Source organism: Amblyomma maculatum, chromosome 10 (assembly GCF_055883805.1).
Source record: "Amblyomma maculatum isolate TAMU_Amacu chromosome 10, ASM5588380v1, whole genome shotgun sequence".
Lineage (NCBI taxonomy): Eukaryota > Metazoa > Arthropoda > Arachnida > Ixodida > Ixodidae > Amblyomma > Amblyomma maculatum.
This window is the reverse complement of record NC_139353.1, coordinates 48,576,936-48,600,496: the sequence shown is the minus strand read 5'-3', so window position 1 is coordinate 48,600,496 and position 23,561 is coordinate 48,576,936.

Here is a 23,561-nt window from a genome sequence, read left to right as displayed (position 1 = left end):
CTGTCATCTGCTCAGGATCCCTTCGCTAGCGGGACCCTGCTACCTTCAGCGAGAACCATGAGCATGATTTAGGAGAGTAGCTGTCTTATTACGAACGGATTAACCTCTACTATAAGTGGGGTGACGAGACGGAGCTTAACGAAATAATTTTTTATCTCACCGACGTATCTAACCATGGCACCGCAACCATGAAGGCGACATAGGTACTCGGGCTGCTTTTAAAACGACGTTTTCAGACGTTTTCGGTCGCCCTGCTGTCCGGAAGTTGCGCGCCGAATAGCGTAGCGTTTGCGTGAACAATCACGGCAGGTCGGAGGAAGCTTCATTAGCTATATAGAAAAAGTCGTCGACCCGTGCAAACGTGTGGACGCCAACATGTCAGAGGCTGACAAGATCAAACACGTTTTGAAGGGTACTGACGATGACGCTTTCCAGATGTTAGCGTGCGACTTGCGCTACAGAGGTACAGAAGTGTTCACGCTCTGCCAGAGCTCAGAAGCAGTATTTTTAATTCGGTAGCACTGATACATGCATTCTTAGCAATCCCCAAACCTCTATGCTAATCGTCCAAGATGGTGCAGCAGCGATGGTAGTGTCTTTGTCGGCGTGTGATGTGGCATCGCGGGACCTGTCATCTTGGTTGAGAAGATGAGAATGGAACTACCCGGTTCTCTTGAATCCCGCCTCAGACAGGCTACTCCAAGGTAAGCACTTTTCGAAGGTTTGATTAAAGCGGTGCTAGGTCTATGTCGACTGCTATTCGTAACTGGCAGAAACTACCACCTTTGAAAAGCCGATGTTTTATGATGCTAATAAAGAAAATTCATTGTGTGTAATCAATCTATTAAATATTTGAAATAATTCAATAAAATAAAAAATGCGTTTAAAGGTGTGAAACTACTCAGAATGAAACTTCGGTCTTTGGTGAAGCTAAGTATCGGCGTATAAAAATTTAAAAAATATAATAAAAACAAAAATGAAGAGAAAAATGAAGCTATCTAAATAAAATAAAAAGCTATCTGGCAGGTTCTATTCAGGTTTTATTTCTGAGTGGGATAGACCTGGAATTTAGTTATTAATTTTTGTGATTGATAAATAACTAAATTTTTGAATTAGCATCACCAAGCAGTGGCTTTTCAGTCTGTATATTTTTACAACTTGATTCCTAGTTTTTAAAATTTCTGATAGTTGAAATTATTTCCACTTATAAATTGACCAGTTAGAAACTCTAAATTTTCTCAAATAGCATCGTCAAGCATCGTTTTATCATTCTGAGCATTTTGACACTTTTGGACCCACTTTTTGCAGTTTTTATTTGTTTAATACATCAAATAATGCACTAATTTCAATGCTTTCATTAACTCGTCACCGCCAATCACAACACGATCAATTATCAATCACTAGGACCATGAATTACTATGATACAATTTGTTTACGCTACGGGAATGACTTCCGAGGCGTGGTGTCGACTACTACCACTAGGACGACGACGCCGACTGCTTTTTGACCGAACGAGCTGCATAAACTATTGCTTAATATATAAAACCAGAGTCATTTGTCCCTTGTGTTGCTATAGCATCAAGGAACGTAAAAGGGGAATTTTCCAAATGCACTCTCTTATTCAAAAGTTGTAAAAATATTTTGGAAACGCGGAGCGCATGCTCTCCAGGTGGTTGGAGCGGCCGGATGACAATGTGCACCAGCATGCACCGCGGCACGGGTGGTGTCACAAAACTGGCCGGTGGGATCTGTCTATGGCTAAGCTTCCATTTCAGTTTTCTCATGCATGGATAATCGATGAGTCGGCAGTAGAAGCGTGTGAAGCAGAATCCATTGTAGCGAAAATGTTCAGTGCAGGTAAATTGAATCCTGTCTGTGTGTCCCATAAGAAGTTAAAGAAATTTGTTTACCTTTGTCATAATAAAATATTTAGCGATGACTTTCTACTTCCAGTAGCATCTGGCAGCATGTTCTGGGCTGCATAGAAGGTCAGCGAACTCTTTTGAGATGCAAATATCTCTGATACTAATTAGTGGATACGAGCAATGATTATCCAATTCTCCAGGTGAGAACATAGTGCCTCTGTGCAGGAACTTTCGTTAAACCTAGCGTAGAAATTTACACGTGGTTAAGGCGCCACTATGATGAATAGCTACCTGATGTTTTTTCCACGAATGTGTATAGTTGGCATCAATTTGTCCCCGTATACTTCTCTCTTCAAATGTTATTTATTTTGTTTGCTACTTTCCTTATGTTCTAATGTTATTTATATCTAAATAATATTTTCCTTCCATTGTCATATGCTGTGTTGCCTTGTTGTCTCTTCGTGGTTCTGTCTATTTTTGATGATTTGGGAGTAACTGACGCCCCCCCCCCCCCCCTCTCTTCCACGAACCGTGTAACACCCTCAGCTGTGAACGCCTTTAGGGCCTAAGTATTCTGTATAAGTGCATAAATAATGCACGGAGACCAAAACTTTACTTTTACTCTGCACGTTGGCCTTTGAAGCACGACGTATAGTTTCGTACCCGCTTTATGTCAGAAAATTTCCGTCAGAGCTGGCGGAAAATAGGAAATAACTGTGGAAGCGAGGTGGGATTAATTATTCGCTGAAAAGAAAGCCTTGTGTGAGCACTACACATACTATGTATTTTCGAGTAAGCTTCCCATGCCATAATATTGATTCCTTGCGTTCATAGTGAGGCATCGATACGTAGTCGGGAAATCCGCAAGCTGTTCGGGTCATCCAAGGTCCGCCCCAAAAAATGCAACAAATTTTTATTCGTATTAAAATATTTTTCTCTTTATATGGGAGGTATGGTAATCGTCCATACTTCCCGCATTTCGTCCATAAGCACATTTCCTATCAGAAAATGAAAACACACCCTGCCCAGAAAGCAATTTCATTGTCCGCCTTGGGCGCGCACAACCAAGTCGCAATGAAAAGTCCGGGATCCGAGGTGGTTTGTTTTGCGGAGTCATAACTCCGGGCTAGCGGACAAGATGTACGAATTTATTCATGCGTAAGCATTAAGTGGCTATGTTTGGAGAGTTTGTCACCAGAACAGTGAAGGGAGATAGGAAAACGGGAATGATTATAGTCAATAAAGGATGAAAATTGCTGCCACGGAAAACATTTGGTGCATACGGAGTTAACAGTTAATTAAAGAGAGCCTATTAACTCCATTACACGTCGATATAGCCAAAAGGGGTAACGTTGACATCCAAATTGATCACTTGGTACCTCACTTACGGCCACGTGACCTATATGGACGTTCGAATAGTGAAGTAGTCATGTCGATGCCCGATGTGAAGTCAGTTTGTGACGTCATAAAACCGGAAATGGAGGTGTTAATGAATGCCTCCAATCCGGGTGACCACAGTGATCTCAAACGTATATATATTTTTTTTCATTGCGAGTCGTTTGAGGCTACTTTAACCTCTGATGTTACGTTTACATGTGATGCTGCGGAATAGTGAGACGTGATGTAGGAAGTTAAGAAAGAACGTCACTTTCATTGGTCCCCGTTTGGTGACGCTCCGTGTGATGTCGTAATACATTGAATTACTGTTTGGCCCGAATGCCAGTCAGTGATGGGTTTGAACATATAGGCAGAACTCGGGACATAACAGCGCATTCACCAGGGTTGTGTTTCTAGCAAACTCAATCAAGACGTTTATTACAATTATTTATGTAATAATTACAATAGAATCGAAACACAATACTTTATTTTTCACTCGATTTTTGTATGGTCCTCTGAATACACAAAAACAATGGGCGCACAGATAACAAACGATGAGACACATGCCATGCTGTTATTTTTATTTCGTTTGAAAATTAATGTATTCCTTTATATAGCTGTCTAGCGGGTGCTATTGCGGTCTTAATCTTGAGTTGGATGGAGCTGGGATTTAGTTAATGAGCTCTGAAACGGAAAAAATTTTCTTTTAATTTTTATTACTATAGCACTCTGGAGCCTAACGGCATTACCAACGTTTAAAAATTACCATCGTCAACAAATATTAAAGTTCTGGTTAGCAAGATACTTTCAAAAAGCGGTTATGACTGTATGTTTTGTGCAAAGAGTCCCATTAGGACTGGCGTGGCGCGCTGACATTACCAGGCACAATGTTTCACAATATTTGGAAAAACGCGCGAAATTCAATATTACGCAAACATGGTCATGCACGAGCGATGTGCTCAAGCAGAGTTCCTTTATATTACGCTTATCGAACTTTTTCTGAGCCTGTTACTGCCACCCGTTGAGTAATTGAAAACTTAATCTCATGAAAGAGAAGTGCCGCGACTGACTTCGCACGCAGATAATTAAGAACTGTGAATTAATTCCGAACTGCCTTTGAAGGCTCAAGTTACCTTGCATATAAGCGCGTAAACAAGTTGGTGATGGAAATACTATTCATTTACGCTGCTATAAAGCAGCGTATGTCAAGTAATTAATTATAATGGGTTCTTCTAATGGCAGTTGAGGACGTGCGGTAGCCCGTGCATTTTTGAAAGCATCATAATCATTAACGTCGTGACTACAAGAAGGGGGAGGATAGAAGACAAGGTTCATATAAAAGGAAAAAACTTCGGTAAGAATTACTTATACTTTCTACCTTTTGCAACATTATGAGCCCTATTACTGATCTTCCCGAGAATTTTTAGCGATTTCTTATGTTACTATTTACGGCTGTAGGAATATCATCCTTCCCACTGCATATAGCCCCAACAATATGCCGTCGCCACAAAGGAAAACTAAAAGAAAACAGATTGTGCTCTGATGCCTGCACCGCATTATCCACACCGACATATATGTCTCGTATCAATCTAGGTTATAGAGCTGATACGCAGTAATAACGTTTGAAAATGTCTGAAAGCTCATAAAGCTGCCTTTGTTTTCCTTGCTGGCATGGAAAACGCTACTTAAAAGTCATAATCAGGAAAGATGGCATTTTCAGGCAATACTAACACATGGACTTTTTATTCCCTACCTACGCAGGCAATAGGTAAAAGCACAAAATACTTGCTTACGGCTGGCACTGTACCATAGACACCATACCCAATAAGGTAAGTATGTTGCTTTTTTAAGGACATAACATTGAAGGCTCCTGAGAAGCGTGTCAAACCTCTAGATTTATAGGACTCTTTTGCAAATCATCTTCAATGCATACATTAAAGTATATTTTTGTTGTTTTGTGTTTTATGTTTATAATAAGTCGATCTGACCATTTTTGTTTTTCAAGGACCAACATGCTCAGCTCAGCGTATAAACAGCCGCCAGGTAAATGCAGCCGAGAATCTATGTTTCATACGTATTCGGCCACAGCAGGCGAAGTGATTTATAACCGAGTCGCCAAGTCGTCAGCTGTTAGCGCCGCGAATTTCAAATTAACCCACCTAAAGTCAAACAGAAAAATTAGTATTGTTGCATTAAAAATGCAGAATAGATTAATGCAGGACATAGGGTGAAAGTACACAATTACTGAACTTCCATTAAATACCCTCCGACCCCTCTCTGGAACGCACCTCGCCTTCGAGGGTGGAGTGCAGCGCAGCTCCCGAAGTTCAGGCTGACAAAAAGCTTGCCGGCGATTACATTACACGGAAGTGCGAAATTCAGATCTCCAGATATATATTTTTCAATGTGCTGAAATAAAGAATTTGCTTTTGTACTCTGTCACATCACATACGTGGCTGCAATGCTCAACTGGAAAAAGGAACATCAGAGAAGGCTTGAGGTACACATACGCCGAGCTTTCAAGACAGCGTTGGGGCTCCCCGATAATGCCTCCACTGAACTACTCTTACAGCTAGGAGTGCACAATACCCTTGCCGAAATCATCGAGGCACAGCACACGGCACAGATTGCACGCCTATCAAGCACCAAAGCGGGCAGAGAGATTCTCGTTAAGCTCGGGCTGAACACCATAGTAGAAAAGGACAACGTCCTGCAGTGCCTAAAGTCGTGCGAGAAGCAATCAAAGTGTCCCCCTTCCCAAGATACGTTTACCCGATCCACAATCAAGGAAGAAGGCTCGCCCGCGCCAAAGCCCTCGCTGCGGACGCGGCACAGTTCCCCAACCAGACAGCTTTCGTGGATGCAGCGTACATACCGGGAAAGCATGCCTACTCGGTAGCAGTAGTCGACGGACACGGGCGTACGCGCAACTCACTCACACTTTACACCAAGAAGCCAGAGATAGCTGAACAAGCAGCGATAGCACTAGCTCTAAAAGACTCGGACTTCACAACTGTATACAGCGACTCTAGAGCAGCCACTCGAGCTTTCGCCAAGGGCGGGATAGACAAGACGACGCTACGGATCTTAGGCGGAAGTAACATCACCGATCACTCCATCGTATGGTTCCCGGCACACATGGGCAGCTTAGGGGGCGGCCTGCGGAATCTCAATGAGATCGCACACGAGGCGGCGCGAGGACTCATCGACCGCGTCCCTCCGGTTTCCCCTGTTACTCCACATATCGAGTACAGAGATCAATTATTCACGTACAACGAGCTCACTAAGCACTTTTATCTAGGCAGACGAGCATTTCCCCTCCCGGATAAGAAATTAACCCGCAGCCAATCAGTCACGTTACGCTTGCTCCAAACGAACTCATACCCCAACCCCTGAACTCATACCCCAACAAGCAGCTAAAGGGTAGATTTAATATTAGCGTAATAAGAACAGCTTTCGTATTCGTTCAGTATCCTAGCCTCATATTGTACGCAATGCCCAGTACAATACTCAAAAAGAAATCCCGATATGTCCTTGTCATATGCGCACACCTAACTCGCGGAATCGTACATCATGCTCGCTGATACGGCGTTGCTTAAGGGGGGGGACGCTTAAGCTTCACTTTCAAGGGTGTGACACGATAGCATAGCCGTATGAACGCGTCTTCATTGCCTAATAATATCGCGAGTTTAAATGTACTGGCAAGCTGATTGTGATATCACTCTCCTGGAAGAAGAGGAGAGCCCCAAGTTGGCAGCTCCTGCCAAAAGTAACGTCAGGCAACCTATGTCCGGTCAGTGCTCAGCTGTGTCAGCTGCCAGCTACCGACTGCAAGCGCCACGCTCGTGATTTTTCGTTCACAATGCCAGCGCCGGATTTTCTGGTGAATGCGTTCTTTAAAGCTCTCGATTTAACATTTTGTGGATAGCTACTTCTTGCCTTAGCTACAAGATTTGATTGTTGAATACAGCAATGAAGTAATAAAATGAGAAGGGTTCAACGCTGCTGAACCAAATGCGGAGCGAAAGCATTAGCTGCGGATGGCCGAGCGTTCTTCTTCTTCCTCTTCATCTTCTTCATTGTCGTCTTCTTCTCTTTAGTCGTCTTCACTTTCTCCGCCTTCTTCGTCTTCTTCGTTGCCTTCCTCTTCGTCTTCTTCTGCTTCAAATTCATCTTGGTCTTCTTCGCGGCTGTTCAAGATCATTCGTGGCCACGCCATACGCGTCGAGCTGAAACCTGGCGTAATGTTGCTTTCGCAACAAAAGCAAATGGGACGATTGGTTGGGACGCACCTTAAGAAGACAAAACGATGACTGTGCATCTGGGTTTATTGTGTACGAATGGAAGTTGGTGAAGACGATATGCAACGTACAGCGCAAGAGGATGAAGCAAAACATGCAGTGTTATCAGCGGCAGCAATAACTAAGAGGTTCCGTACTCGCTTCTCACCACAAATACCAGGCTACAAATCCGCTCCTCAGCGACATGATTTAACAAGTTAGCGTTAAAGGTCCTGCTCTTCAGAATATCTGGCGCTGTTGGTGTCGGCGTTGCCGGCATTGTGAGGAAAAAATCATGGATATGCGACTCTGGGAGGCAGCGACAGGCATTTGATAGGACTGGGCACTCACTGGTGCTAAGATTCCGTGACGTCACGCGATGTGGATGATTTGGCAGGAGCTCCAAACTTGACCATATAGTTTCAGAATAATAGAATCAGACCTTCTAAGATACTTGGATTCCAAGTCAGACATACTACCTCTAGAGAACGAAGGCACGTACTCACTGTTCGGACAATATTTAATTCAATATGAAATCGATTCAAACAGATCCTTCAATTCATAGCGGCAAGTGGCTGCTGTCCGGTGGTTTTTTGAACGTCACCTTCTGAAGGACGCCACCTTTCCCTCTCACCGCGGCCTATAATGTTATTTCATATGTTGGGAAAAATACTTCAATGCTACGGGAAGCGCACTACACGTCGCCCATTAGCGGTTATTTTTGGTGATTAGGAGAAGCTCACAATGTGCATGGGGACTGAGGCTTCGAAAGGCACTCTTGTTTTCCAGGGCACAATTAAGAGCTCTCGCTTTGTGTTACGCTCTTTTCCACTACATTCCAGTTTTGCAAGGTAAAAAAACAACAGTGAACTCCTTTGCTGACGTGTCCTGGAATAGCGCGCGCGCCCAACGCGGCCCATATAGGCCGGAGCTCTCGTCGCAGCACGTAGTTAATCCACCGAATACAGCAACTTTCAAGATCAAAATTTTGTTTTATGCAAAAATTTGCATGCGGGAAACGAGCGCACCACGACCGGAGCTGTGAGGAGATGATTTTTGGACTGATAGGAAGGGTTACACAATAAAATTAAATACATCACAGCACGTGTTTGATGTACTGCGTTAGAGTGGATTACAAACGTAAAAGAAATACAACCCCACGGCGCTGGCGCAATTCGAACATTCGACCTTTGAATTTTGCGTTCGTCGCTCTGCCAACAAACTACGGAGCCGAAATTTCACGGTCAGGGTTCGCATTTCACACGTGGCATATACTTGCTTTTTCTTCTGCTTTTCTAATCAATTAAATCTTGATTACATCAATTATTCGCTATGATTAACAGCACAACAAATATGCCCCATGGTGTCTCCGGTGCCAGTTGCTGTTGGCACGCTTCTTATGCATTTCATAATGAGCCCTTCATTTCCCCTGTATTGGCTGATTATCTTCAATTCATCCTGCGTTCTGGCGCTCTTGATATCATAGGTCAGTAGAGCATAGAAAGCCAAATTGAGACGTAAGGGAGTCGAATGTCTCCTGCGGCTTGTGGCTGTTATTCCATCACATTTTTGCAGTCAATTGCTTCCATTACTGAATTAAAATTTCACTTTGTCAATAGCAAAAAAATTCTTTTTTTTTTTTTTTTTTGCTGCCGCTGCCCGGTATCTACCCGTGATACAGCGTGCCAAACAAGCATTCAAACTCAGAACCATCAACACGTGGGCTTCACAGTACTTAATACCCAGGAATCCTTTACTAATTCGGTAGAAAAATGTATTACTACTTACGCGAGCGCTTGCACTTACCTCTTCGAGTCTCCTGCGGGGACTATACTTTGATAATGCTAAATAGAACAAAACAGTCAAAGCAGAAAACCGGGCTAGGTGGCGTGTCATCATTAATAAAAAGGCTAGCGCAAATAACACAGACGCAGATATAGGAGATGACAGGACGAGCGCTCGTCCTGTCTTCTGCTATGTCTGTGTTATTTGCGCCAGCCTTTTTAATAATGAACAAAACAGCTTAAAGGGAAATAAGAAAAATAAAGATAGACTTAAGTAATTACAAATAAATAATCCTCAATAAATACAATAAAGGCTGGTGAAATAACAATCTTTTTAGACGGATGCTTGATAGGCGCTGTTAAGTTTCAACGGGAGGCCGTAGCCGTCTCAAAGCACAGCTGCCTCTATCGAAAGTTTGATGAAATATGCGGGCGCTATTTATCTTCTAGTTTGAGCCAATCGAGAAGAGCCATTCTTTGTTATTATACGTCATGGCAGACAAGCGCAGTACGCGACCCCACATTGCCATTATTCATGGCGCTTTTTTATCGCTTGAATGATCGTCGTAGCACGGAGCGGCGCGGAACCGTAATACTGGCTCATTTTTCTGCATACCACACCGCCTTACGCTATTTCATAAACAGGCAGGCAGCTTTATGCCAAACCAGAGCACTTGCAGCGAGATAAATGTTATTAAAAATCGCCTGTTATCTGCCCGACATTTGTCTCATTCTATCTCTCTGCGAAGGCGAAGAGATAAAGAAACTTTGTTTCAAGACTAGAAAGGCGCAAGACGTAAGGCACTGTCTGTATGTAAGTAAAATCTGTGAGAAGCACGCAATGATTTTGTATGAAAAACGTCGTGAATGACATTTCTCAGTGTGCGCAGTATATCATTGCATGCATAGTTGAAAGCGAGTGCCCTTTCCCTCCTCTCATTACTCAAACGATATTAACACAATGCTAAAAATTCTCGTAGCGTAACCCCGCAAGGCGGCGTGAACCGGCTGAAAAATCTTTTATATTTTGCAGGCCTTTCACGAATTCGTATTTATTTCTTCATTTCCGTAGCACAATCTCTCTAGCGCATTTTCGTTTGTTGTGAGGGAAAAAAACTGTTCGATCCGGACAGCTTTCCGGAATAAGTAGTCAATGCTATTTAGGTTGAATTGTGGCAGCAATAAATTTTTACTTTGATAAAACGTCTTGAAGCCCCTTTGCGTACACCAGAAAAGCTGCGGAAGGAGGAGAAAAATCAGGGATAGAATTTTCTTTTTACAGTCCTGAGAGAAAGAAACTTGGTGAACAAGACAGCAGACATTTTTCTCCTTAGCTGCGTTCGCGTTAAATTACCGCCATCCTTTCTCCCTTTTGTGCCTTTGCATTCCAGGCAGCAGAGAATGGGGTCCGAGATAACGAGACCGTCTCTTCAGTCATGTGAAGCTGAAGGTTGGCTTCCGCGAAATTCAAATAATGGCAATAGATGACTTTCTCAGTGTTGCATTGGTTTTACCGGTATAAATGGTTTTTTGCGCACAAAGCATCAACGTATGTACTTTTGCCTTTGCATTGTGTATCTCGGATTTCTAGGAACCGCGACCGCATTCAGTGATTCATTCCTCCACATCTATGTAACTGCGCAGAGGCGCCCAGCCTTAATATCACCGAACAATATTTCATTCCTTACGCGCTAAGAATGGTGTCCTCGACCTTCTTCTTGTCAACCTTCTCCTTCCCGCTGCCCATCTATCTTGACCAAGATGCCTTGGACTGGCTCTATATTTATATTTTGCGATTTTTTTACATTACATTACAGGCGCAAGAAGCCAAGTCACTTCATGACATGGTTAACGCTTATGATGACACCCTTTGTATTGTTTGTCTTACACTTTGTCCTCGCACTACAATCTATTGTTTTCGAGAAATTTGTGTATTTGTTTTAAGGGGGAGGGGGGCAGTTCTAGTTTGCATTTCTTCTTACATTTTAGCTTGCAGCCTAAAGCATTCATCCTTAATAACAAGCAGACTAAATCCCCTTCAAAAACCGCCAAAATTATTATATGCTAAAATCAGCCAGGACCCATTGAGAACTTCATCAAAACTATTGCGCTGCCTTCCATAAACAGCTTGTGGGTGGAACTTCCGCCTCCGTCTTTTCAAGAATTCAGCAGCCAAGTTCATACGTCCCCTCGGTGTATCGGGAAGCGTAGTGGGCGTATACACCGTCGGCGTAAAACGTACTTACATAATTTGAACAGGCTCTATTTCAATATATCCTTCCAGGCAAATATTGTGATATTCTGGCTGTCAGTATATAGCAAGCTTTGACGGCTTCAGGGGTAGTGTTATCCTAACCTGCCGGTAATCAACGGTCTGCGAGACTTGTGTATGTGCGCTATCACCACACACGTTAATTGCGGCACCAACAACGTTTCCTTGCGTTCATCTTTCTCATTCTCACTTAAATCTCCTCCACGTGGCGCTGCTGTGGTTCAACATGGAGGACGCAATGGTGATGCAGTCATTGCAAAAACATACGAATCCGAAACAGCTGGGCACCCTAAACCTCACGATATTGCCGTGATCAACTGTTAGGCTTGATTTAGAAACATGGCTTTCTTTTTGTAAACTATATATGTCATAGACAGCTCTTTGCATCGTATACTGCTGAATCAAAGCAGCGCTGACGCGTCACATCTTCATCCACGAAAATGTTTTGCAAAGCCTACCGCAATACAGAATAAAGATATATATTCAGGACAAGCCCTTATATGAAAAGGCACAACTGATACATCTCTTATTCGGTTACTTTCGCCCAAAAATATTTCACAACTTTATGGTGAATCGCAACTGTGCCTTCGATCCTGTGCGTAGTTTGGACAGCCTCGCATTGATTTCCGGCTAACGTAGACAAAACCAGGGCAATAGTCTCGCTTTCAGGCGCTATGATTGCTACTTAGAGGCTGTACTTGAACTGAGCAGCCGCAATGATCTCAGGCAGTCAAAGCATTCTGTACCCACTTAGCAAAGTAAGCATTATGCTATTCGCATGGCCACCCGGAGACCATAGCGCGGAAACAAGTTTACGCTCCATTTTTTTTTTGTCATTTGTGCTGGACATTGCTTTTCTGCAACGATAAGGCGAAATTCATTTAAAACGAAAAGAAAATTACTATTGCCGGAACATTTACCTAACTAAACAGAAGGCGTGGCTAGGCGGAAAACCAAATAATTCAGCTTGCCTTGCATAATGGGGTCCATGTTTATCACGAAAAAAGAAAATGCTTCATTTATTTTTCAACTTCATAAAACTCCTCTAAATCGTTATACTAATTCATATTCGTGCATAATCGTGCATGCTTGCATTCTATGTAACGAAAGAGTTAAGTAATGTTTCTGCATCTTTCTTTAACAGATAATGTAGTCGAACGGCAAAACGCAGACTTTTCGCCATTTTTACTTATGGGGAAGCCCACTGAAAACATCTTTATCATTCCGCTGCAATAATTTGTCATGAAGACAGTTCCATGCAATATAACTGAATTTTTCACCACATGAGACGTGGGTATTCGATACACTGGCGTTGTTCGTGCAATACAGCCGAAATGAGTGTGAGAAACAAAGTATTTTGTGGAAAACAAAATGAAAACAAGATATTAGAGATTTTCACCGTTTATCGCTACCATCGTCCTCTACCTGCTGAGAAGCAAGCTGAAAGCTGGCTCTCTAAAAAGTGGGTCGCCTCGATCGTTTAAACTTCTCTCTGAATCTGAATTTTCTTAATTCTTAGTGCTTTTACGACCAGTTGATTTGCATGTAAAGAGATGTCACATGTGTATGGCGCATATTTACCTATGTTAAATGAAGGAGCGACGCAGGTGGAACGCCATGAAGACGACGAGGCTCAATGCTGAGAGCATTTTGCAGTCGGAAATCGATGAGGACGACAATGTTTACTGCACAGCGCGAGAGTGCGTTGCAGTTTTACACGAGGCGTGATCGGCTGCAGCGATAGCCTAACACTGCCATGCCTTGGCACGACGATGAAGATGACGATGCTTACTGTACAGCGCGTGATAAAACAATGTTCAGGACGCGAGTGCGTGGCGTCGTCTGTGTAATTCAAGAGATACAAGAGGTTGCAAACCCACGGTAATTGCAAAACAATGCCGCGTAGCTAGCGCTGCAAATATGGCATGCCAGAGAACAAAGCGAATGCGAGCAGTAGCTGACACCAGTGCTTGCGGTGTTAATTTGTAAACTTCATTTATCCTTTGCGAACAGTTTGAGGAAAAAGATACAGAAAGACGAGCTGAAAAGCCTGCGACAGACGACAGTGAATTAAAAGGCTAGATAGTGTAGCTGGTAATAATTTAGAAATATCAGATAAAAGGGCTAGCACACTAGACAGAACGCTGATAATTGGTATTATATTTACAGTACAGGCGCTCTTGTGGATTTACCAGGCGCTAAATAGAGCAACTATGCCCGACCGCTACCCTGTGCAGCACATTCACGACATAACGACCAACTCGCACGGTGCTAAAATATTTTCCAAAGCGGACCTAGTAAGGGCATATCACCAATAGCAAAAACCACCATAACAGCACCCGTCGGCCTCTTGTAATTTCTTCGAATACTTTTCGGACTTCTAAAGCCGGGCAGACGTTTCAGCGCTTCTTGGACGGCGTCTTTGGTGTTTTCGTGTCCTAGACTTTTGCCACCTCTACCTGGACGACTTTCTCATTGCTAGCGCCGCTCCAATTGAGCTTGAGGAACACTTGCATACTGTGTAAGCTTTCCCCATTTCGGTCGATACCATTGCATGCAATGTAGCCTTTTCCTTCTCATATTTTACGCACATAACCCTCACTCACAAGATCCTGAAAGGCCTTCGGGGACACGCGCAAGATGATGTAACCATGACTTAAGCGTTCCACTAAGCTCCTTATTGCACCATTATGGGGTTTTGTTCATGTGATCCATTAGCCGGGACGTCAGGATGCTTCTCCCTTATGCGCTGGCTTTGTGTCTCATATTTGTATCTTGTATAGAGCCTCAAGTTCCGTTTATTCATTAGTTTTTTTCGTAACAGGCTTCTTAACATTTTTATTGCTTTTCGTTAGCTCTGCATTGCTTAGTATTCTTCAGAACCATTCGATCTTAAAACGCAAGAGAAAGGCTTTGCCTCCATCCGAACTGAAGTCCAATATCGAAGGTCAGGGTCTTCCGATTATTCTTTTTGTTTTCATTTTCGTGTATAAAGAGATAAGGACACAGTCCTTGAGGGCCATCATCTAAAGCGTGGCATACTTGTTGTTGTTTTTGCGTTTTTCTTCTTCACGCATCCCAAAAGGAGCTCAATTATTTCGCTGGGCTGGAGTTACTAGTGCTAGTATTTCGGATATTTCCAGTAATTTAATGTTGTTTTCACTACTACTATCGCGTGGAAACTTCTTTCAGGATTGTAACTGGCACTGGAGGGGGCCCAGAGTGAACCTGAACCAAGATGGAGGGAAGACAAAACTATCCATTCACAAACAAAAGCGGCAATTCATTGTCATGATCATCTCCTTGAGGTCAAGTTATGCTTTGAAAAGATGCATCCATATATGGTCTTACCTGACTGCACCCCCTGAAAAGTCAGCCGATCAGAGAGTACAGAAGGCAAATATTAAATAAAAATTTCAATAATCTTCTCTTAAGACAGGTTATAGAGATAATCTAGAGAAACGCACATTGTCAGGAAATTGAACCAGTCAGGAAATTTAAAGAATTCCTATAGAGGCCCCTCCCAGGCTAGTCCATGAGTGGTGAATAACTAACGAAAAAAATTACTAATGGTTTAGCTTGATTAAATACAGCGTGTAAGCGAATGCTTCATTAGTAATGGTTACACATGATTAAGGACTTCATTTACAGAAATATTACTCGAAAAATGCTACGAGGAAGGAGAAAGACGAAGACTGGGCCCATGCGCAGTCTTGGTCTATATGAATATATATGGACTGCATGGATGTTATTTGGTAAACAACAACAACAACACAGTGACTTTGGTTTAACATAGCTCTGTGAAGCTTCCGCTTAAAAATGAACGTTCAGGCACCTGATGAGCGAAGTCATAGAAGTTTTTCGTTTGCCATTTTTAAAAATGAAATTCATCTAACGTGGTGTTGTACAAACAAATGAGCAAGACCTACACAACCATACTCCAAAGTTAAAAACAAGCTGTCAAGGTACATGGGCTCTGTTGAGAGCTCCACACAAGAGTGAATACTACCGAGATATCGCAAAAGCTATCACAGTGCCTTGGCGTTTGCAAATAGACTTTTGATGTTTTGTGTGTTTTTTTTCCAGTGCAGGTATTGGGTTGTACGAGGCTCCGTTTTACGCAAAAATAAATTTCAATGAATAATTAGCTGTCTCAGTCCTTTCTATAAATAATCTCACGCATAATACGTCTTGACTCAGCTTGCATCTGTAAAGCAACTTTTATTCCGCATCAAAAGTATTAAGGTAATGATACAGGCCATAGCTGGCACCCTTTCTCAAACCTGTCGGTGACAATTTCAACTCTTCCAAGGTTGCAGATATGATTCCCATCTCAAATAGGTGCGTGATTCAGCAGCGCTTGCTTCCCGGCTGTATCATGTGACTACTTGACGTTACGAAACCCACCGACCAATCGTTCCCTGGCTAAATCACCTATCAACTACCACCGGCCACAGGGGTGCCTATGATATTTCGCTTACGAGGCCGGCAGCGGAGACGTCTGGTTTTCTAAAGAGCAGCCACTTAAATATTTTCGTTATTATTCACACTCTATCACATATGCATACCTCAATAAGAATCTAGGCAGATGAGACCTTCATATTAATGTTCTATATGTTTGCATAAAGATAAGTCGGTTGTGTGTTGACAGGTCAGACTGACCAGCAGCATGGACTACTTTATACAAACTGCACAGCGTTTTCTGTGCTGCTTCTGCGTTCCTAGGGGATTCTTCTTTTTCTTTCCACGTCAAGCAAATCGGATGCGCTAAAATATTATCGTAGCTTAGTTTTACAATCTAGTGAAGTTAAGGTACATGAGAAGCACATCAAAGCAGCAGACATTTGGAGAAGAGACAACTTTCATCTGAATGTATTTGCTGTACAGATCGGCATATATAAGCAGATTGGTATAGCACACGAGAAGGGAATGCCACAATAAACCAATTTTAATGCAACTTGAAGGAAAGACAAACTTGGAGCCAAATAGTGGCATAGCCAAGTAAAAAAAAAAACTGCAGAACCGTGTCAAAAATACGACTAAATATTCTGTAGCTCTGTCGTAAACGTCAGATTTTTATGTAGTTGTGTAGTACATTTCTGTAGTTCTGTAGTTTTTCTGTGGTAAATTTCTGTTGTCTGTAGTCCTGTAGTACTTTTCTCTTGTAACAACAAAAAAGTTTCTCTAGTTTTTTCCGACTGAGAGACGTAGCGCTAACCAATTTCTAACTTCTTTTTCGAAGTTCTGAATGGAAGAAGTTGCAATTTCGCAGTGCCTGAAATTTTTCGTACTGCGGGATTACAGCTTCTCCGCACTATTTCTATCTAGCGGTTTCCTGGCGCACATCGTTTGTACAAAACCCAGAACCCTCATAAATGTGCTCTTCAATCACTGTTTAGCGAAAGCAAAAGTTGCCCCTTCTGTCTGGTCCACCAAGTGGTCATGTCATACCCTTGGGCTTATTAACTTTTCACGAGTTAATGTCTGCCCACAGAAAAGAAAAACTCTATTGATTGCATAAATGATCAAAAGGCTTTGAAAGAGAAATCTAGAAACCTGAGGAAAAATATTAAAATTTACTCATAATTCATTGCAGGAAAACTTACACATGCTCAAAATTACTACTGCCTGCGTTTCTCTTTCCTATCTGTCGTGTTTGCGCGTCGTCGATTTAGAAAAGACGTACGCGCTACTGTTAAACTGTCAACTTTCTTTATTCACCAGACAAGAGGGTGCGACCACCGTCGGCTGAGGCGTAAGCCGAGCTGGCCGGGCGAAGGACGGAGGAAACGGAGGCCGGAGATGGAGATGAGGTTTGCCTCCCAGAACTAGAGGAGGATGAGGGAGCCCGCCGTGGGGGGCATCCTGCTGGGCGCATGCAGGCGGCGAGTTCTCCCGGCGAAGTGCGAAGGGGGTGCCGGGGCCTGTCCATTAACGCGCACTGCTCCACGAACGAAGACACAGCACTTCGAACGCAACACTATCCCAATCTTCGCGCTTCAAAAATGTCTATTTCTCCCAGGATGCTCGTTATAAGACAGATATTAAGCGTGCTTTCTGCAAAAAAAAAACAACAACAAAAAAACAAAAAGCAAACATTCACGTCTGCACTGCTACGGTCTGCGGAGTTAAGAGTAGTTTATTTGGTTTGTTACGGAGGTGCGAGGATATATAAATGCGTATTTGTACTACGGCATTCACGCTTCGTTTGGAAAGCTGACTAGGTGGGGACAGTAATTACCCCCGCAAAGCGCGACATTTGATCGAAAATGGCTAAGTATTGTGAGGCTTCGTTGGAACCGTCTTGAGCACCGGATGAATACCATACATCTTGATGTGCTATTGGAGCTAAAACTCTAAAGAGAAAGAAATGTTTAACACGGCTAAACACTGTGTCGAGGGTATTTTGAAGGGAAAGTTTATGCGTAGCTAGTAAATGTGCAGCGATATCGGCCAAAACTGGCACTTTATGGTAGCGGCAGACATTTACAGCCATCACTAATGCTATATAGCGCTGCTTTAGCCCTGAGTGAACTGTTCTTACAATTATAGATGACCCGAAGATGTCGAGGACATTTTTAAGTGGGAGGTTATGCATAGTTATTAATCGTTAATCGACATCGATTACAACTTGCACTCCCGGCAGTAACGACGGATACTCATAGCCATTACTACCTCTATTTAAGGCAGCTTTAGCCTTGAGTAAACCATTCGTACACACACGAAGACGACACGAATTTTGAAGGAGGAGGTCCCATGAGGTGAGCCATATGGAAGCGGTGGCAAGAAAGGGTGGGCAGGGAACTGGAATGCTGTTGGGATATGTGTACTGGTACTAATTAGGTTTGCTAGATGTGTGAAGGAAACGAAGCAGTTGTGTGATGCAGAAGAAGAATCGGAAACCGGCTCCACGCATCATTCGTGCGAGGAGGGCGCGGCGACGAGGTCGCGCCCGCTAGGCACATTGAAGGCCATATGAAACACACGTCGACCATGCTACAGAAGGGCGCAGTAAAACTGAGGAGTGAAGAGATTCAGCGGAAGGAAAAACTGTTGCCGGTGGTGACTAAAGCAACAACTTCGCGACCACACGAGGTAAAAAAAAGTTGGTGAAAAATGATATAGCCGCGGTATGATTACGGTACAAGAGGTGAAAAGTGCCAGAGTATTAATGCAGTTGGATAAAGTAGGACGCGGGAAAGTATTCAAGCACATGTAAAATTTGGTGGAGACGATCATATATAAAGTTCAGAGCGCGAGAGCTCGGTGTACTCCGCACGTGGAGCGACTGGCTGCTTCGATAGGTTTTTCAACAACAACATGTGACAGCTATCGAAGCTGCCAATTACTCCGCGTGCAGAATGGTCTGTGTTGGAAGTGAAATAAAGGCGATAAAAACAAAAAAAAATGCTTCGATAGCTGTTACATTCCGTACTTGCTTTCCATGCGAAATTGCGGAGTTCGAATTCGTTTCGCTGCAATAGTTATTTAACTTTTTTATTGTGTAAGCTTTACAAGGATGCACGAGCAGTTAGACGATTTCGCTAGGTGCTGAAGCACTGACTTTGGCTCTCAATCTTTGAACCTCCGAAATAAAAAGACAAACTTGTGGTTTTTCCTGACATAATGACATTTTAACACTCTTTCTGTCACTCCCAACCATCCATCTCATATTAGCCTCGTTTTACATCAGACATCGCTTCCGTAACATGGCTGGGAAGGTGTGCTCTATGTCAAGCCCTTTAGTCAGCCTATCCTAAAATGGACGCCTCCTTGGATTGGTCACAGGCTGGAACTCTAGCTTCATTTTCGTTATATCTAAGGTTGCATTGCAAATGAATTAAAGGCAGCTTCCGGTAGTGTGCTCCACCCTCACAAGAGTAGCGCTCAAACTATTTCCTACCTAGCCCGGAAGAGTGCCGGTACAGTTCATTTCCCTGACTTGAATCCTGCTTGCGCTGGCGATCCGCTTCGCGAAATAGCTTTTTTTTTCGCTTACCAGCAAAATCACCGCCTCCCTCCCCCCCCCCCCCCCCCCCCCTCCCCGCAGTAAACAATGGCTGTCGGCGCAACAGCTAGGCAAAAATAAAAATGTCTCTAGATATACGACTTTTTTTCCACTTTTGCTGACGGGGAGTGCAGAAGACACGGTGAGCATCAGATGAGACGTGCTAGAGCCTCGGAATGGTTTGCCACCTCCATTCCGAACCATGGCAACCATTCCTGAAATAACAACGTTCTGTTTCACTTAACGTCAACTCCAGCCTAGGAAAGGTAGCGTGGATGCTCAGGTCTTCTTCCCCAAGGGAGAGCGCCTGCAAACTCATTGCTGTAACTTTCCTTTCTTTACGTGGACCAGACAGCGTAATTACACTAACTGTACTAAACGTCTCCTAGCCTTAGATTATTTCTGCGCATGGCTAACTACCCTATGCAACCTGTTACAGAATGCTAAACTAGATATCCGATGAAAGTTGCCGAGCAAGCTAGATAACCCTAAGTGGTAAAGCGCCATTCTCGTGAGGAGCATCTTTTCCTAACCTTACAGGAGAATGCCGCATCTAACTGACGTCTCAGTGCCGCAATTTGCTTCACCCCGGGGACGAAATGTAGTGACTGGATGACGAAGTCAGGGCTGATTTGTCGCTAGCAGCACAGAATGAGTCCCACGGGGAGAAAATTACTAAGAGTACTTCGTTAGTTTAAGAATGGCTGGCCGGTTCCCTATTATTACATTATATAACAAATGCTGGGTTCCACATTCTGTGCGTATAGATGAAAACACTCGCACAAAAAAATTACCCGTTCTTTAATCGACTTTACAGTTAACAACGTTTTATGGGGCGCATCGATTAACACATCGTTTTCTATGAGCTCCTCGACCAAGGAAATTTCAGCATGAAAAAATATTGGCCGTGGCGTAACTCGGCTACGCTACAATATACGTAGCGAGAGCTACTTAGTTTTAGTTTTGGCATTTTTCCGAGCCTGTTGTTTAGCTTATATTGTTCACGAGTCTGCTTCAAATGCTCGAGTTGCAAATGAACTTTCTGATATTCGATTGCTAAGATAGTTAAAAGGCAAGCTTTTACATTCCCTTCTGCCGCTGTCGTCGGTTCCACTTGATCTTCTGAATGTTTCACCTAATGTCTATGCGCCGCCAGTTACGCTCTTCATCCCGGCGTTTCCGCTTCACACGACGTTCTCCCTGTTCAGGTGTCTCTGCTGCTCGCTTGGCCTTTCGGAATTCATTCTTTCTCTGCTGAATGGCCAATTTCCGGGCGACAATTACTGGATCGGAGGAAATGAGTCTCTCCTGTCTATACCATCGCGGTAGAGTGGCCCGACTCTCCTTCTCCCTTCGAAACGACTGTAATATGGCCGCTTGTCTGGTAGAAAATCTACATGAACAAACAATCACAATGTGATATCGAAAAGAGGGGCGGAGCTGCCAACTAAGGTTGCTCATTTGAGAGGGGATGGTGAGATAGGAATCAACATTCCAATGCTTTTGAATGCCGACTCAACCAATCTGCCCCTGAGCAAAGCAGACATGCAAATACAGCGTGGTTAAGAGAGCTTACTATGTCGGGTTTCCTCCACGATTAGTTGCAGAATAACGTGGTAGTTTAGTTCTGTGTCATATTCAGAATATATTATATATTAGAGGTACATAATAAAGGATTGACAATAAAGCGATAAGAAACCAAATTTGCTTGAATGAAGATCCGAAGGCTGAGGGAACATTTATAGCTTTCGCTCCATATCCTTTTTGAGAGGTATAAAGTGGCACAAAACTTAGATGTTGTCGCCACCGACTATTTCTTGACCTAGTCTACTGTGATGCTGAAAGATATATTTTAACCTGAAAGCGTCTAAGGTGCTTCTTAAGGAACGCATGAATTCTTGTAGGTTCAATTCTCACTACACCCTTCCATCACAAAGAAGCACGAGTCGGGAGCGCTTGCCATGTTATGTGGATGTGACAGCTGAGATGTGATGTGCTATGGAGGAAATGCAACACGTAAAGTTGTGCTTATTTCAAGGTTATGCGAATACTACTACCAGGAACACACCTGCGTTGGGGCTAGCAAAGGTGTTTTCCTTGCCGCCCGCAAAAACGCGACAGAAATGCACGGGCTTAAAATGATCTTTGCGCAGTTGTTCTTTCTCTGTTGTTTGGACAACGAGTGAGGCCTACATGCATAAAAAAACGTTCGTCCGTAATTGAAGGCGTCCATACTGAAGGGCGCCGTAATGAGGACGCATGACTGTATAGTGCAACTACACAAGCATTACCAGCAGATAAAACATGTAAACGCAATGAGAAGAGTTCAGTAGGGGCAATTCGTTTAATAATCACAACAATTTTAGCAGATACAGAATGTAGTCACCGGGCACACCATAATGCAGCCAGCTAGCAAAAAAAAAAACAGCAATTGGCACTCTTTCTTGCCCGCCAGTTGTGAACAATACCTGAAGGTATATTTTAAACTTGTAATTTGTCAAAAATAGGGTGACCTGAAAGATTTTTAGTCACAAATTTGTTGTTTCGACCGATTATTCATACTTGCTACAAAAGGTTACTATGCAGGTCTCCTTCTGCACTTACACGGAGTATGTGCGAAAGGCCTTAGAAAAAAATATCACAGATTTGCAGAGAAGCTAAATTTCCGAAGCTAGTATATGTTCAGTGCATTAAGAAGTTAAATTGCTAAATACTGCAGTGTTTAAATATTTCCGCGTAACCTATACTTTGACCGGAGTGTGTGAGCTTACTCTTCAAATATTCAAGGAGATCGCGGCGCCGCTGAAAGCTTTCGCTGTTAGCATGCATCGCTTGCGGCGCTTTCAGAGCTTTGCATACACCTCAGCAGGCCCGCGTAAATATTGCCTAGCTTCGCAGTTATATAAGTCGACCTTGCTAAGGCAATCATTATGTTATTACTCGCTTGGACTCATGGCTTAGGGCAAATATGTCCTGTTATCGGCGTAAATAAATTGCGCGTAATCTGCGCCGGTTTCTATGTCAGTGTCGTTTCTCGTCGCCAATCTTCGCGAGGAGTGCCCGAAAAGTAAATAGTGAAATGTATTGACGAAACACAAAACATAATTTATCGCCAGATGTATCAGTGTAGTGCAAAGAATAGTAAACAAGGAAAAGAGATAAACAAGATTTTCTTTTGTGTTCTATTTGCCGAAACGAGAAAACAAGAATGTTTTATCTTTTTACGGCTCAGTAGAAACAACCAATGGATGCAATGATGTGCTTATTTTACGCCGCTTTTTTCTTCTACTTATATCTCTGGCTTGGATTCTGTCTGCCATCTTATACCTTCTTCCATCGTCACCCTTTTGTCCTTTTCTCCTCTTTGCTTCTTCGCTTTGACATCGCCTATCTTGGCTTCGGGATTTCTGCAATGGCCACAACTGCGGCTATAGTCGTGTTAAGGAGTCATACGATCTAGTTTAAAGAGCTCGAACAGGAAGACACAGGATAAGATACAAGGAAGCCACAGTACAAGCGCTGACTCACAGCTCAGCCTAAGCCTTTACTCCAAGGCCCAGATAAAAACAAACATGAAGAAAACGAAGCAATCACGTGAAACAACCCTTGGGTTCACCTGCTACACAAAAAGTCACTCAAAAAAGAAATCTCTTTTCTGGAAAGAGGAAGAGAAGTCGTGCTGACAAAGTTATTGTCCCTTGAAATAAAACATGCTTCAGCTATTTCCCTCGTCAACTTTTCTTTGTGGCGATACAAAATCGTAACCTGGGTAAACATGGGAGTACACTTCTTCTTCTCCTTCTTCATTGTTTCACAGGAATGGCAATGTGAAACAAGAAATGTATTGTCCTTGCCGCTTTCTAAGTTGTTCCGGTGTTACAGTAGTTAACGAGTGCACCAAGCATGCACTTTCAGAGACTAAAGCGTCAAGCTGTGCCCACAAATAATCTAAAAGAAATCTTCAATAGTAGCTGT